At 42.0% G+C, this 14,412-nt stretch overlaps 1 long non-coding RNA gene across 1 annotated transcript in view; it reads right to left on the reverse strand.

Moving 5' to 3' along the window:
- Window positions 1-14,412, reverse strand: part of LOC132403429 (uncharacterized) — a 329,276-nt gene that overhangs the window by 15,586 nt on the left and 299,278 nt on the right. The window contains exon 4 of the long non-coding RNA XR_009515258.1: window positions 8,660-8,776. This is a non-coding gene — a long non-coding RNA (uncharacterized LOC132403429). The remainder of the gene's footprint in view (window positions 1-8,659; window positions 8,777-14,412) is intronic.

The following is a 14,412-nucleotide window of genomic DNA, read 5'->3' on the forward strand; positions in this document are numbered from 1 at the left end:
ACAAAGCCATCAATTCTTTTATCTGAACCATTGACATATAATGTGAAAAAATGCAGTTGCAACACCCAGCCCTGTGGAACACAACTAGACATTTATAAATGCTCCTTTTATTTCCACTCTTTGCCTCCTGCCAGTCAGCCAATCTTTTATCCATGCTAGTATTTTTCTTGCAATACCATGGCCTGTTACTCGTTAATGTAGCACGTTGTCAAAGGCCTTCTGAAAATTCAAATAAACAACTTCCACTGACTCTCTTTTTTACTATCTTGATTCTTATTGCTTTATATAATTTCAACAGATTGGTCAGGCAAGATTTACTCATAAGGAAAACATGTTGATTTTGGGTTACTTCATCATTTACCTCCAAGTACCTCCAAACCTCATTCTTAATAACGAATTCTAACATCTTCCCAACCACTGAAGTCAGGCTAACTGGCCTGTACTTTCCTTTCTTCTTAAACATTTACAATTTTTCAGTCCTCCAGAACCATTCCAGAATCTAGTGATTCTTGAAAGATCATTATTAATGTCTCCACAATCTCTTCAGCTACCTCCTTCAGAACCCTGGGGTGTAAACCATCTGGGCCAGGTGATTTATCCACCTTCAGACCTTTCAGCTAGCCAAGCACCTTTTCATTAGTTATAGCAACTATACACACCTCTGCCCCCCTGAATCACTCGAATTTCTGGCACACAGCTGTGTCTTCCACAGTGAAGACTGATGCAAAACACTTATTCAGTTCATCTGCCATTTCTTTGTCCCCCGTTACTACCTCTGCAGTATCATTTTCAATCAGACTCTTGCCTCTCTTTTATTCTTCATATATCTGAAAAAACTTTTGGTATCATCGTTTATATTATTGGCTAACTTACTTTTATATTTCATCTTTTCTCTCCTTACAGCTTTTTTAGTTGTCTTCTGTTCATTTTTAAAAACTTCCCAATCCTCTAATTTCCCACTAATTTTTGCCATATTATATGTCCTATCTTTTTTATTTCTACTGTCTTTGACTTCTCTTGTCAGCTACAGTTGCCTCATACTCCCTTTAGAATATTTCTTCATCTTTCAGGTGTATCTATCCTGTGCCTTCCAAACCGCTTGCAGAAACACCAGCCATTGCTTTTCTGCCATCATCTCCAATGATGGACCCTTCCAATCAACTTAGGCCAACTCCTCGCCCATGCCCCTGTAAGTCCCTTTACTCCACTGTAATTCTGATACATCTGACTTCATCTTCTCCCTCTCAAACTGCAGGATGAATTAGACCATAAGACATTGGAACAGAACTAGACAATTTAGCTCATCAAGTCTACCTTGTCATTTGATTCCTTTCCCTCTCAACCCCGTTCTCCTGCCTTCTCCCCATAAACTTTCACACCCTGACTTAACAAAAATCTATTAACTATCACCTTAAATATATTCAATGGCCTGGACTCACACAGCTTCCTTCTCATCTCCATTCTAAATGAATATCTCTCTATTCTGAGGCTATGCTCACTGGTCCTACATCCCCTCATTATAGGACACATCCTCTCCACATCCACTCTCTTTAGGCCTTTCAATATTCAATAGGTTTCAATGCTGTACCCCCTCATTCTTCTAAATTCCAGTGAGTACAGGCCCAGAGAATCCAACGTTCCTCATATGATAAGCCTTTCAATCCTAGAATCATTTTTGTGAACCTCCTTTGAACCCTCTCTAATGCCAACACATCCTTTCTGGAAATAAGAAGCCCAAAACTGTTCACAATACTCCAAGTGCAGTCTAACCAATGTCTTATTAAGCCGTAGCATTACACCCTTGTTTTTTTATATATTCTCATCCAATCAAAATGAATTGCATTTGCCTTCCTTACTACTGACTGAACCTGCAAGTTAACCTTTAGGAAATCCTCATAAGGACTCCCAAGTCTCTTTGCATGCACCTCAAGTATGTGAATTTTCTCCCCATTTAGAAAATAGTCTACACTTTTATTCCTTTAACAAAGTGCATGACCATATACTTTCCTACACTATATTCCATCTGCTACCTCTTTGTCCATTCTCCCAAACTGTCCAAGTCCTTATGCAGTCTCCCTGCTTGCTCAACACTACCTGCCCCTCAACCTATCTTTGTATCATCTGCAAACCTGGCCACAAATCCATCAATTTTGTCATCCAAATCATTGACATACAATTTAAAAAGAAGCAGTCCTTACATTGACCCTTCGGTGATCATAATACGATGATTCTATCATATTATGACCACTGGCTCCAAAGGGTTCCTTCACCTTAAGCTTCCTAATCAAATCTGGTTCATTACACAACACCCAATTCAGAACTGATTTTCTCCTAGTGGGCTCGATCACAAGCTGCTCTCAAGAGCCATCTTGTAGGCATTCGACAAATTCCTTCTCTTGTGATCCAATACCAAACCTGATTTTCCCAACCTACCTGCATATCAAAATGACTTTCCATGACTTTTGTAGTATTGCCTTTTTCACATGCCTTTTCCATCTCCCATTGTGATTTATATCCCACATCCAGGCTACTGTTTGGAGGCTTGTAGATAACTCCCATCAGCTTCTTACCTCTACTCACAAGGATTCAACATCTTTCATAGAACATAGGATAGTACAGCACAGTACAGGCCCTTTGGCCCATAATGTTGTGCTGACCCTTAAACCCTGCCTCCCATATAACCCACCTTAAATTCCTCCATATACCTGTCTAGTAGTCTCTTAAATTTCACTAGAGTATCTGCCTCCACCACTGACTCAAGCAGTGCATTCCACGCACCAACCACTCTCTGAGTAAAAAACCTTCCTCTAATATCCACCTTGAACTTCCCACCCCTTAACTTAAAACCATGTCCTCGTGTATTGAGCAGTGGTGCCCTGGGGAAGATGCGCTGGCTGTCCACTCTATCTATTCCTCTTAATATCTTGTATATCTCTGTCATGTCTCATCTCATCCTCCTTCTCTCCAAAGAGTAAAGCCCTAGCTCCCTTAATCTCTGATCACAATCCATACTCTCTAAACCAGGCGGCATCCTGGTAAATCTCCTCTGTACCCTTTCCATTGCTTCCACATCCTTCCTATAGTGAGGTGATAAGAACTGGACAGTACTCCAAGTGTGGCCTAACCAGAGTTTTATAGAGTTGTATAATTACCTCAAGACTCTTAAACTCTATCCCTCGACTTATGAAAGCTAACACCCCATAAGCTTTCATAACTACCCTATCTACCTGTGAGGCAACTTTCAGGGATCTGTGGACATGTACCCCCAGATCCCTCTGCTACTCCACACTACCAAGTATCCTGCCATTTACTTTGTACTCTGCCTTGGAGTTTATCCTTCCAAAGTGTACCACCTTACACTTCTCTGGGTTGAACTCCATCTGCCACTTATCAGCCCACTTCTGCATCCTATCAATGTCTCTCTGCAATCTTCGACAATCCTCTACACTATCTACAACACCACCAACCTTTGTGTCGTCTGCAAACTTGCCAACCCTTCTACCCCCACATCCAGGTCGTTAATAAAAATCACAAAAAGTAAAGGTCCCAGAACAGATCCTTGTGGGACACCACTAGTCACAACCCTCCAATCTGAATGTACTCCCTCCACCACAACCCTCTGCCTTCTGCAGGCAAGCCAATTCTGAATCCACCTGGCCAAACTTCCCTGGATCCCATGCCTTCTGACTTCCTGAATAAGCCTACCATGTGGAACCTATGTCATCTTGATCCTGTGTTATCTCTTTCTGAGGATTTGATTTTATTTTTTTACCATCAGAGCCCACCAACACCCAGCCCTTCCCACTTGACTGTCCTTTCAATACAATGGATGTCAAACTCCCAGCTCTGATCTTCTTTCAGCCACGACTCGGTGATGCCCACAATGTCATACCTGCCAATTTCTAACTGCACTTCAAAGTCATCTATCTTATTCCATACAGTGTGAATTCAAATATAACACCATCAGACCTGTATTGATCACCCTCTTTGATTTTGCCCCCATGTCATACTTCAGTCCACTGACTGCCATTTTCCCTATCAGTTACCTGTCCTTCCCCACAGTGTCACTACACAATGCATCGACTTGTTTACCAGCTGCCCCATCCTCACTCTTATCACTCTGGTTCCCATCCCCTGCCAAACTTTTTATTCATTTCCAGAGATGCTGTCTGACCTGCTGAGATCCATCATCTTTTTATGTGTGTTATTTTGGATTTCCAGCACCGGCAGAACCCTTTGCCACATTCCCTCTACACAGTCATGAAGGCCAGTTACAGAGCTCTCCACATCCTGATTGGCAGCTGCAGCTCTGTGAAAACAGAATGTTTGTTGCTTGAAATTCTATGCAGGAGGCTGGAATACATTCTCTCCAGATGGATGGTGCTGAAGGTGTATTGCAATTTCAGTGTCATCTTTTGGATGGTTCTTGTCACCAAGTTCGGGTCAATTGTCACAGGTAGATATCAACGTTGTATACTGTATACATAATTCAATAATGAATAGACTTTGAAATCTTAAAAATCCCATTGAACTGTTTGAAACAGATGATTGAGCCACCATTTAATCCTCAACCAGCAATGGAAACAGATTGCCTGCAATCAATTATCTCACAGCTGCATATGCAATATGGCCTGTTCCCTGCTCTTAAGCTGTGACCACTCGGCAAAAACACTCATTAGCTGTAGGATGCTTTTGGATGCAGTTGTTTTAATGCAGTACAGTACTATTTGCCTTGCCCAATTACATCTCTTACTTTCTTTTTTTTCCCAGTGTCTCTGTAGACTTGGGCTCGATGAGGCTGATCCATTAGGGAAGGCAATCTTGCAGCACTTTACAGGTGATTTTCTCCAAGGACTATACAGATCTGTGAACTGTTTATCAGCTAACAAAGGTTTGGCTCATGGTATCTACATACTGTGGTTCTGTGAATCCCCAGGAAGATCCAACTCTAACTTTCAAATGATTGCTGAGTAACATTATTGATTAATGACTCAACGGTACTTAAAATAAATTAAATAACAAGAATGCACTCCAAAAAATTTGTGTTGATTGTGAGACCAGCGAAGACATAATTCCTGTCCTGATAAAGAATTTTGGCCCGTAACACTGACTATTCAAATATCATTGATTATTAATCTTTATTCCTCTCCAGAGATGCTGCCTGACTTGCTGAGCTCCTCCAGCATTTTGTATGTGTTGATCTGGATTTCCAGCATTTGCTGAATCTTCTGTGCTTCAGAACATTATTCTGTAAGCGGTGACTTCAACGAGCCCAGTAATGAGTAGGGTGAATACTGGAAGCCTGGAGACAGGGCTTCTCCTCCTGTGGCACGAGATGGATCCACAAGGTGGCAATTTCTTGACTTCTTACCTCTTGATAAAGAGTGCAGATATGTCTGAGCTGCACCATAGCATTCAAGCATTGTCTTCTAGAAGGTAAATGATCCAAGATTTCATAGAATTGGCAAAATTCATTTTTAAATACTGTGGCACCTATCATGGATGTGTTTAATCACAGTGGGTTATTAAATGTGAAACATTATTCTGACAATAAGTTACTTTGAACATTGGAAAATTAGGTGTCAATGTAAATCAGTAAAGGCAATATACAATGAGAAATGGGTTTGAAATGGGAAGGCATTCAGGAAACAGGGTGCTGAATGTACTAATGTTAGTAAAGATCAGAATAGGAAGCGAACTGCGATGTTACTTCAAGATAACTGGTATGAGCAGACAATGGCTCCCAGTAAGGGTGGTAGATGGAACTGACCAAGACAGGAGTTAGACAATGGTAAAGAGTGTGTGGCGGAGCACATGACTTCAGTCTTCTAAATGTTTAGTCAGACACAATTACAGTTTATCCAGGTCAGTCAGATTGGCATGAAGGTAGTGGAGTGGTTGAGAGGTATGATAGCGAGGTGAAGCTGATTACATCAGCTTATAATCAAGTAACCCCATGTCTTACAGGTGAGGTCTCAGAGAGGCAGACAGAGGAAAAAAATTGAGCCATTTAGCAAAGTATATTGATACAGCAATGAGCCATGAAACTGAATAATCCCCTTTGGGACAGTGCAGTGCTAAGCAGATGGCAAAGTATGTGTGAATGGCCTTCTTCTGTTCCTGTATGAATGGCCTCCCCCTGTTCCTGTATGAATGGCCTCCCCCTGTTCCTGTATGAATGGCCTCCCCCTGTTCCTGTATGAATGGCCTCCCCCTGTTCCTGTATGAATGGCCTCCCCCTGTTCCTGTATGAATGAACTCCCCCTGTTCCTGTATGAATGGCCTCCCCCTGTTCCTGTATGAATGGCCTCCCCCTGTTCCTGTATGAATGGCCTCCCCCTGTTCCTGTATGAATGGCCTCCCCCTGTTCCTGTATGAATGGCCTCCCCCTGTTCCTGTATGAATGGCCTCCCCCTGTTCCTGTATGAATGGCCTCCCCTGTCCTGTATGAATGGCCTCCTCTTCAAACATAAACTCTGCAAGGATTCCCACTTTAAATGGCAACACCAAAGAGAGAAGATTAATTTAAACATAAAATGACCTCCAGCAAAATTATAATCAGAAGTAATTACTTCTTGCAACATTCTGCCAAACATAATTTGCCATTTCAGGACTCAGACCTGTCAGAACAAGGAGAAGAGGTTCAGCAGAAAGCTCCACTCCCTGAAAATCCTTTGCCATTCTTGGCTACGTGACCTCAGCAGCTGTTCGTGGTGCTGAGCGTGACTGCAGCCTGAACGGGGAGTCACGCACGCTGGTGTAGGCGGGTAATTGTCCTACTCATTACACCACCCTTGCTCATGTTCCGCTCCTGTTTGGAAAATGTTTTTATTTGTACCTTGGGAAACAGTGTAAAAGAGTGAAAGGATTCTCTGGCTCATTAACAGGCTGTGACAAGAGCACTGACTGTTTGCTGAGGTCTTCTTTATAGCAGATGACAGAGCAGTTTAGGACAAGACACAAGGAGGGTGAATTTGTGGATAACCAGAAAGATGATTCATACAGACCAAGGGATTGATTGTGGACGTCAGGAAGGGGAAGTCAGGGAAAGTCACACCGGTTCTCTTTGAGGAATCGGCAGTGGAAAGGCTGAGCAGTTTCAAGTTGCTGGGTGTCAACACCTCTGAAAATCTGTCCTGGGCCCAGCACATCGATGTAATTACAAAGAAGGCATGACAGCGGCTATATTTCATTGAAAGTTTGAGGATACTTGGTATCTCACCAAAGACACAGACAATTTTCTACAGATGTACCATGGAGAGTATACTAACTGGTTGCATCGCCGTCTGGTATGGACAGTTCACTGCACAGGATCTGAAAAAGCTGCAGATGGTTGTAAACTTCATATGGAAGTTCCTTTGCCATAGTGACACAGAGATATTTAGCAGGATTAGAAGCTGTTGCTGGTCAAGCCTGCTCTGTCATTCAGTATTAGAACTGATTCTTAACCTCAACTATAAGTTCCTGCCCAATCCCCAGTTACCCAGACATCCCATCAAAAAAAATCTTTACAGGTAATTGAACGGTGCACCCTTTCTACAGAGCACACACTTATCCATTTTCAGCTGATCCCACCTCACAAGTGGGGGGAAGAGTTGATGCTTGTGCATGGGAGGGGTGGGAGGGTCTTTGGAGTTCTAACATTTCTGTAATTCCTCCTTTAGAGTCTTTTTCTGTTTTGTGGATGCATGTGAAGAGGGAGAATTTCAGGTTGTATACTGTATACATTCTCTGATATTAAATTGATTATTTTCCATTTGTGCCACTGGTTGCACACCAGCTTCTGCCTCCACACAGCCTCTTTGGAGATAAATCAGATTTAGTTCAAATGTCATGTATTCACCACCTTTTGAAGTGACTATAACCTGTCTGGCATTTCCACGTTGTGTGTCATGTTAAACAGGCCTGTATGAACCCTGTTGCCACTAACTTACTCCTAGCATTGATAGTGCTTTATAACTGAGTTATTCTCTATTTTTGCCCTGAGCATCTTGTACTAATACTGAGGTAAAAAGAGTCAGTAATTGGCTGATTATGCCACATAGAATTTTTTCCAAACACTAACAGGTATCTATCAGGATTTATGCACCTGTGAACCTCCCCCAGCTTTCTTCATCTAACCCCACTGACAAATATTTAAGTTGCCTTCATCCTTCCCTGTTTCTCTGACTTTCCTCTTTCCATGCCTTTCCTCTGAATTATTCACTGCACTAGTGAGTTCCACGTTTTAACCACTCTTTGGAAGAAGGTGTTTCCCCATAGTTCTGACAGGATATATCAGCAAATCATAAATGGGAGAAGGTCTGCAAATGCTGGAACTTCAGAGCAAGGCACACAAAATGCTGGAGGAACTCAGTGAGTCAGGTAGCATCTGTGGAAAAGAATAAGTTTCAGGCCAAGACACTTCTTCAGGGCTATCCTGACCTGCGGAGTTCTGCCAGCATTTTGTGTGTGTTGCTTAGGATTTATCAACAGATTGTCTTACAACTATGGCCTATTAAATATCCATTTCAGATGACCACTCAGTCTTAATGACATCCATCAAATCGATCTTCACACTTCTCAAAACACAAGCGATCAAAACTGTTCAGTCACTTGAAAAGCTTTCAGTTTTGGCGTAATTCTCAGTTTATTGCACTAGATTTGGTTCTGGACTCACCTTATTTAATGTTATATCTGTCCTTCTGGAATCTTGCTTTTTACTGGTGATGTATGTTTCAAACATTTCTCTACAGCTGTAGATAGAATTTAACTGTGTCTTCTCCTTCTGAACTCCCTGTTATAAAATAAAGATATATTTATTGCAACATGTTCAGGAATGAACACAATCATGAGGAATCTTGGCAGTGTAAATAATGTGAAGTTGTTTCAAACAGTTGACAGTTCAGTGCCCTGAGAGCACAGATTTACAATTGTAGGTGGAAGTTGAGGACTACCTTTAAGCTGCAAATTCCTCCCACATGGATTGCAATGGATGAAGGTGAGGTGGGGAAGAATCAGCAATAACCTTCACTGGGATAAAGGGCTGAGAAAAGAAATGAAGAAACTGCCAGCATCTCGATGGATAGACATGGGAGTGTAACAATTCTGTTCTTTCTAAATTCTGCCAGCAACACAAAAGGCTGAATGCTCCAGGATTCTCTGAGCAATTGCTTCAAGATAAACTATGATTATTGTTAACACAACAAATCATAGTATGGTTACTTATCTAGGCTTTTCTGATAGTACCTTCCAAATTAGCAGATTCTGCTACCAAGAAAGACAGAGGCAATATAGGCATGGGAACACCATCATCTATAGGCTGATGTCCTTCAAGGTGCACATCATCCTGACATGGAGATATACACCCAGTTGCCACACTACTACGTACCAATAAAGTGGCCACTGAGTGTATGTTCATGGTCTTCTGCTGCTGTAGCGCATTCACCTCAAGGTTCAATGTGTATGCATTCAGAGATGCTCTTCTGCTCACTTCTGTAACACATGGTTATTTGAGTTACTGTCCACTTCCTGTCAGCTTGAACCAGTCTGGCCATTCTCCGCAGACCTCTCTCATTAACAAGGTGATTTCACCCCAGAACTGCCGCTCACTGGATGTGGTTTTTTTTGCACCATTCTCTATGAAAACATACTGTACATTCCAAAACCAAAAGCTGTGGATGAACCAGGAGGTTTGAAATCTACTGAGGTCTACATCTGTGGCATTTACATCTGGTGATCTGGGGTTGTATAAGAAAAACAGGGATGAATTCAAAGGCCCATCTCAAGAGCCAAGAAACAATCCCGGGAGAGGTTAGTGGTGACATCAGATGCACGTCAACTCTGACAGGGTCTGCAAGCCATTACTTCCTATAAACCAAAATCCAACATCATGAATGGCAGAGATGCTTCATGACCAGGGAGCTCAATGCCTTTTGTGCTTGCTTTGAAATGGAGGATCCCTGCAGCATCCAATGACCCTGTGATCTCTCTCTTGGAGACCAACGTCAGGCAGTTTTTCAAGAGGGTGAACCTCACAAGGCAGCAGGGCCCGATGGAATACCTGGTAAGGTTCTGAAAACCTGTGTCAACCAACTGGTGGGAATACTCAAAGACATTTTGACAGACAGACAGACAGACAGACATACTTTATTGATCCCGAGGGAAATTGGTTTCGTTACAGTCGCACCAAGAATAGTGAAGAAATATAGCAATATAAAACCACAAATAATTAAATAATAATAAGTTAATCATGCCAAGTGGAAATAAGTCCAGGACCAGCCTATTGGCTCAGGGTGTCTGACAATCCTAGGGAGGAGTTGTAAAGTTTGATGGCCACAGACAGGAATGACTTCCTATGACGCTCAGTGTTGCATCTCGGTGGAATCTCAGTTCAACCTCTCACTGCTGCAGTTGGAAGTTCCCACCTGCTTAAAACGACAACAATTATACCAGTACCAAGGAGATTAGGGTGAGCTGCCTCAATGACTGTTGTCCAGCAGAACTTACATCTACAATGATGAAATGCTTTGAGAGGTTGGTCATTTCTAGACTGAACTCCTGCTGCAGCAAGAACCTGGACCCATTGCAATTTGCCTATTGCCACAATGGGTCTACAGCAGAGACAACCTCAAGACTCTCCACGCAGCCTTGGATCACCTGGACAGTACAAATATCCATGTCAGGGTGCTGTTTATTGATTATAGCTCAGCATTTAATGCCATCATTCCTACAGTGCTGATCGAAAAGCTACAGAACCTGGGCCTCTGTACCTCTTTCTGCAATTGGGTCCTCAACTTCCTAACTGGAATTCCACAATCTGTGCAGATTAGAAATAACATCTCCACCTGCTGACGATCAACACTGGCGCACCTCAGGGGTGTGTGCTTAGCCCACTGCTCTACCCTCTATATACACATGACTGTGTGGCTAGGCATAGCTCAAATACCATCTATAAATTAGCTGATGATACACCCATTGTGGTAGAATCTCAGACGGTGATGAGAGGTCGTACAGGAGCGAGATAAGCCAGCTAGTTGAGTGGTGTCACACAACAACTTTGCATTCAATGTCAGTAAGATGAAAGAGCTGATTGTGGACTTCAGGAAGGGTAAGACAAAGGAACACATACCAATCCTCATAGAGGGATCAGAAGTGGGGAGAGTGAGTAGTTTCAGTTTCCTGGGTGTCAAGATCTCTGAGGACCTAACCTGGTCCCAACATATTGATGCAGCTATAAAGAAGGCAAGAGAGTGGCTATCTTTCATTAGGAGTTTGTCAATTAAAATGAAAACTTCTACAAATGTTCTGTGGAGGGCATTCTGACAGGCAGCATCACCGTCTGGTATGGTGGGGGGGGGGAGGGGACTACTGTAAAAGATCAAAGTTGCAGAAACATATAGAATTAGTCAGCCTCCGTAGTATCCAAAACACCTTCGAGGAGCGGTGCCTTAGGAAGGTCCCCCAGGACACGCATTCTTCTCGTTGTTACCATCGGGAAGGAGGTACAGAAGCCCAAAGGCACAAACTCAATGATTCAGGAACAGCTTCTTCCCCTCTGCCATCTGATTTACTACCTCACTTTTTTCATATATATTATTTCTGTTATTTTGTGCTATTTATTTTAACTTAACCATTTAATAGACATATTATATCTACTTAAATTCAATTTTTTCCTTTATATTTATTTATCATGTATTCATTGGACTACTGCCATAAAGGTTTGGGCCAAGATGTGTCTCAGCCTGAAACATCAACTGTTTACTCATTTCCAGTATGTTGCCTGACCTACTGAATTCCTCCAACATTTTCACCATACCTGCATGCTTTAATGCATCGAGCTGTTGCTGCGTGATTGGCTAATTAAATATTTGCATTAATGACCAGGTGTACAGGTGTACCTAATAAAGTGGCCACTGAGTGTATCTCTGATCTTTCCAAACTGTTGAGTCTAAATCCTAGAGATCCCTACCCAACTATCCCTATCCCTACTGTGAGCAAACCTTTACAGAAGGAGCTCACTGCCACCTTCTCAGGAGTAATTAGGAATGAAAAAAATGATACTTTCCTTGCCAGCGTGACCACATTCTAAATCAGCAAATTTAATTTACAAGCGGCTCATGGACTAAGTGGTACAGTGCACTTATGCCCGTTATATGCATTTGATTTACAATCAGAATCAGGTTTATTATCACCAGCATGTGACGTGAAATCTGTTAACTTAGTAGCAGCAGTTCAATGTAATACATAATCTAGCAGAGAGAAAAAATAATAAATAAAATAAAACATAATAATAAATAAACAAGTAAATCAATTAAGTGTATTGAATAGATTTTTTAAAATGTGCAAAAAACAGAAATACTGTATATTAAAAAAAAGTGAGGTTGTGTCCAAAGCTTCAATGTCCATTTGGGAATCGAATGGCAGAGGGGAAGAAGCTGTTCCTGAATCACTGAGTGAATGCCTTCAGGCTTCTGCACCTTCTACCTGATGGTAACAGTGAGAAAAGGGCATGCCCCGGGTGCTGGAGATCCTTAATAATGGACGCTGCCTTTCTGAGACACCACTTCCTAAAGATGTCCTGGGTACTTTGTAGGCTAGTACCCAAGGTGGAGTCAACTAGATTTACAACCTTCTGCAGCTTCATTCAGTCCTGTGCAGTAACCCCTCCATACCAGATAGTGATACAGCCTGTCAGAATGCTCTCCACGGTACACCATAGAAATTTTTGAGTGTATCTGTTGACATGCCAAATCTCTTCAAATTAATGAAGTATAGCTGCTGTCTTGTCTTCTTCATGACTACGTCAATATGTTGGGACCAGGTTAGATCCTCAGAGATCTTGACACCCAGGAACTTGAAGCTGCTCACTCTCTCCACTTCTGATCCCTCTATGAGGATTGGTGTGTGTTCCTTCGTCTTACCCTTCCTGAAGTCCACAATCAGCTCTTTTGTCTTACTGACATTGAGTGCCAGGTTGTTGCTGTGGCACCACTCCACTAGTTGGCATATCTCACTACTGTATGCCCTCTTGTCACTACAGTTCATGGACTAAGTGGTACAGTGCACTCATACTACACCAGTTTTGACCTCTACACATGCTGAGCCATACACTGTGTTCTGACTGCTCTGGGACTGCACTGTCGCAGAAATCTAACCCAGCTGGGATTTGTAGAACCACAAAACTGAAACTTGGCCACAGCAACACCCATTCACTGTGAAATGCTGAAACATTCAGTGGAATGCAAATACAGTCTAACCAAGCTCACCCATTCACTGTGCTACAAATGAAATTCACAATGCCATGAGGGAGATCCACAATATGATGCAACCGAAATCTAACTAAATGACCATATCTGGTACACATTGACTGACAATTAGACAAGCTGAGATACCCACTACAGCTACAGCACAACTGAAATACAACCAAATACCCACATCTGGTACACATTGACTAGCAATTAGAGATACTCATGACACCACAACTGAAATACAACTTTGCCAGGGCACTCACTACCCCACGATGCAAATCTAAATGTTCATTATCAAATGAGCAAAATGCCATTATTCTGTGACATTCACCTGAAATCTACTTGTGCTGAGAAAGGACTGAAATCAGACGAAAGGGAGATAATATCGACCAGATGGTCAGATGGGCAAAGCAATAACTGGAGAAATTTAATCCTGATAATTATGACCTGATGCATTTTGGAAGAACCAACAAGGATAGAACAGCCACAAGGAATAGTAGGCCTCTAGGAATGATTGTGGAACAGAGGAACCTTGAAGGTGAAGAAAACTGACTTGCTGAGCTCCTCCAGTATTTTGTGTGTGCTGCTTTGGAATTCCAGCATCTGCAAGTTTTCTTGTGTTTATGGGATATTTGCCTTGACTAACCAGGACACATAGTATAACACAGAGAGGTTATATATAACCATATAACAATCACAGCATGGAAACAGGCCATCTCCGCCCTCCTAGTCCGTGCTGAACTCTTAATCTCACCTAGTCCCACCTACCCTATACTATGATAGGAGTACATTAGAGCTATTGCAGAGGAGATTCACCAGCATGCTGTCTGGAATGTTTCAGTCTTGGTGAGAGAATGGATTAATTGCATTTCTTTTCTTTGAAGCACAACAAGTTAATAAGGAACCCAATGAAGGTACACAAAATTATGAGGGGAATGGATTGGATTGACTGTATAAATTTTCCCTCATAGCAGAGGTATCTAACACAAGAGGGCACTGGTTTAGGACAAAAGGTACGAGGTTCAGAAGGAATCTAAGGAAGAACCTTTTCTCCAGAGAACAATTGGCATCTGGAATTTGTTAACAGAGGTATGACCTGTTACAATATTTAATACATTTTGAGATAAGCACTTGAATCACCAAGACATCAAAGGCTCTGGACCAAATTCTGGCAAATAGATTT

Source organism: Hypanus sabinus, chromosome 13 (assembly GCF_030144855.1).
Source record: "Hypanus sabinus isolate sHypSab1 chromosome 13, sHypSab1.hap1, whole genome shotgun sequence".
NCBI classification, from domain to species: Eukaryota; Metazoa; Chordata; class Chondrichthyes; order Myliobatiformes; family Dasyatidae; genus Hypanus; species Hypanus sabinus.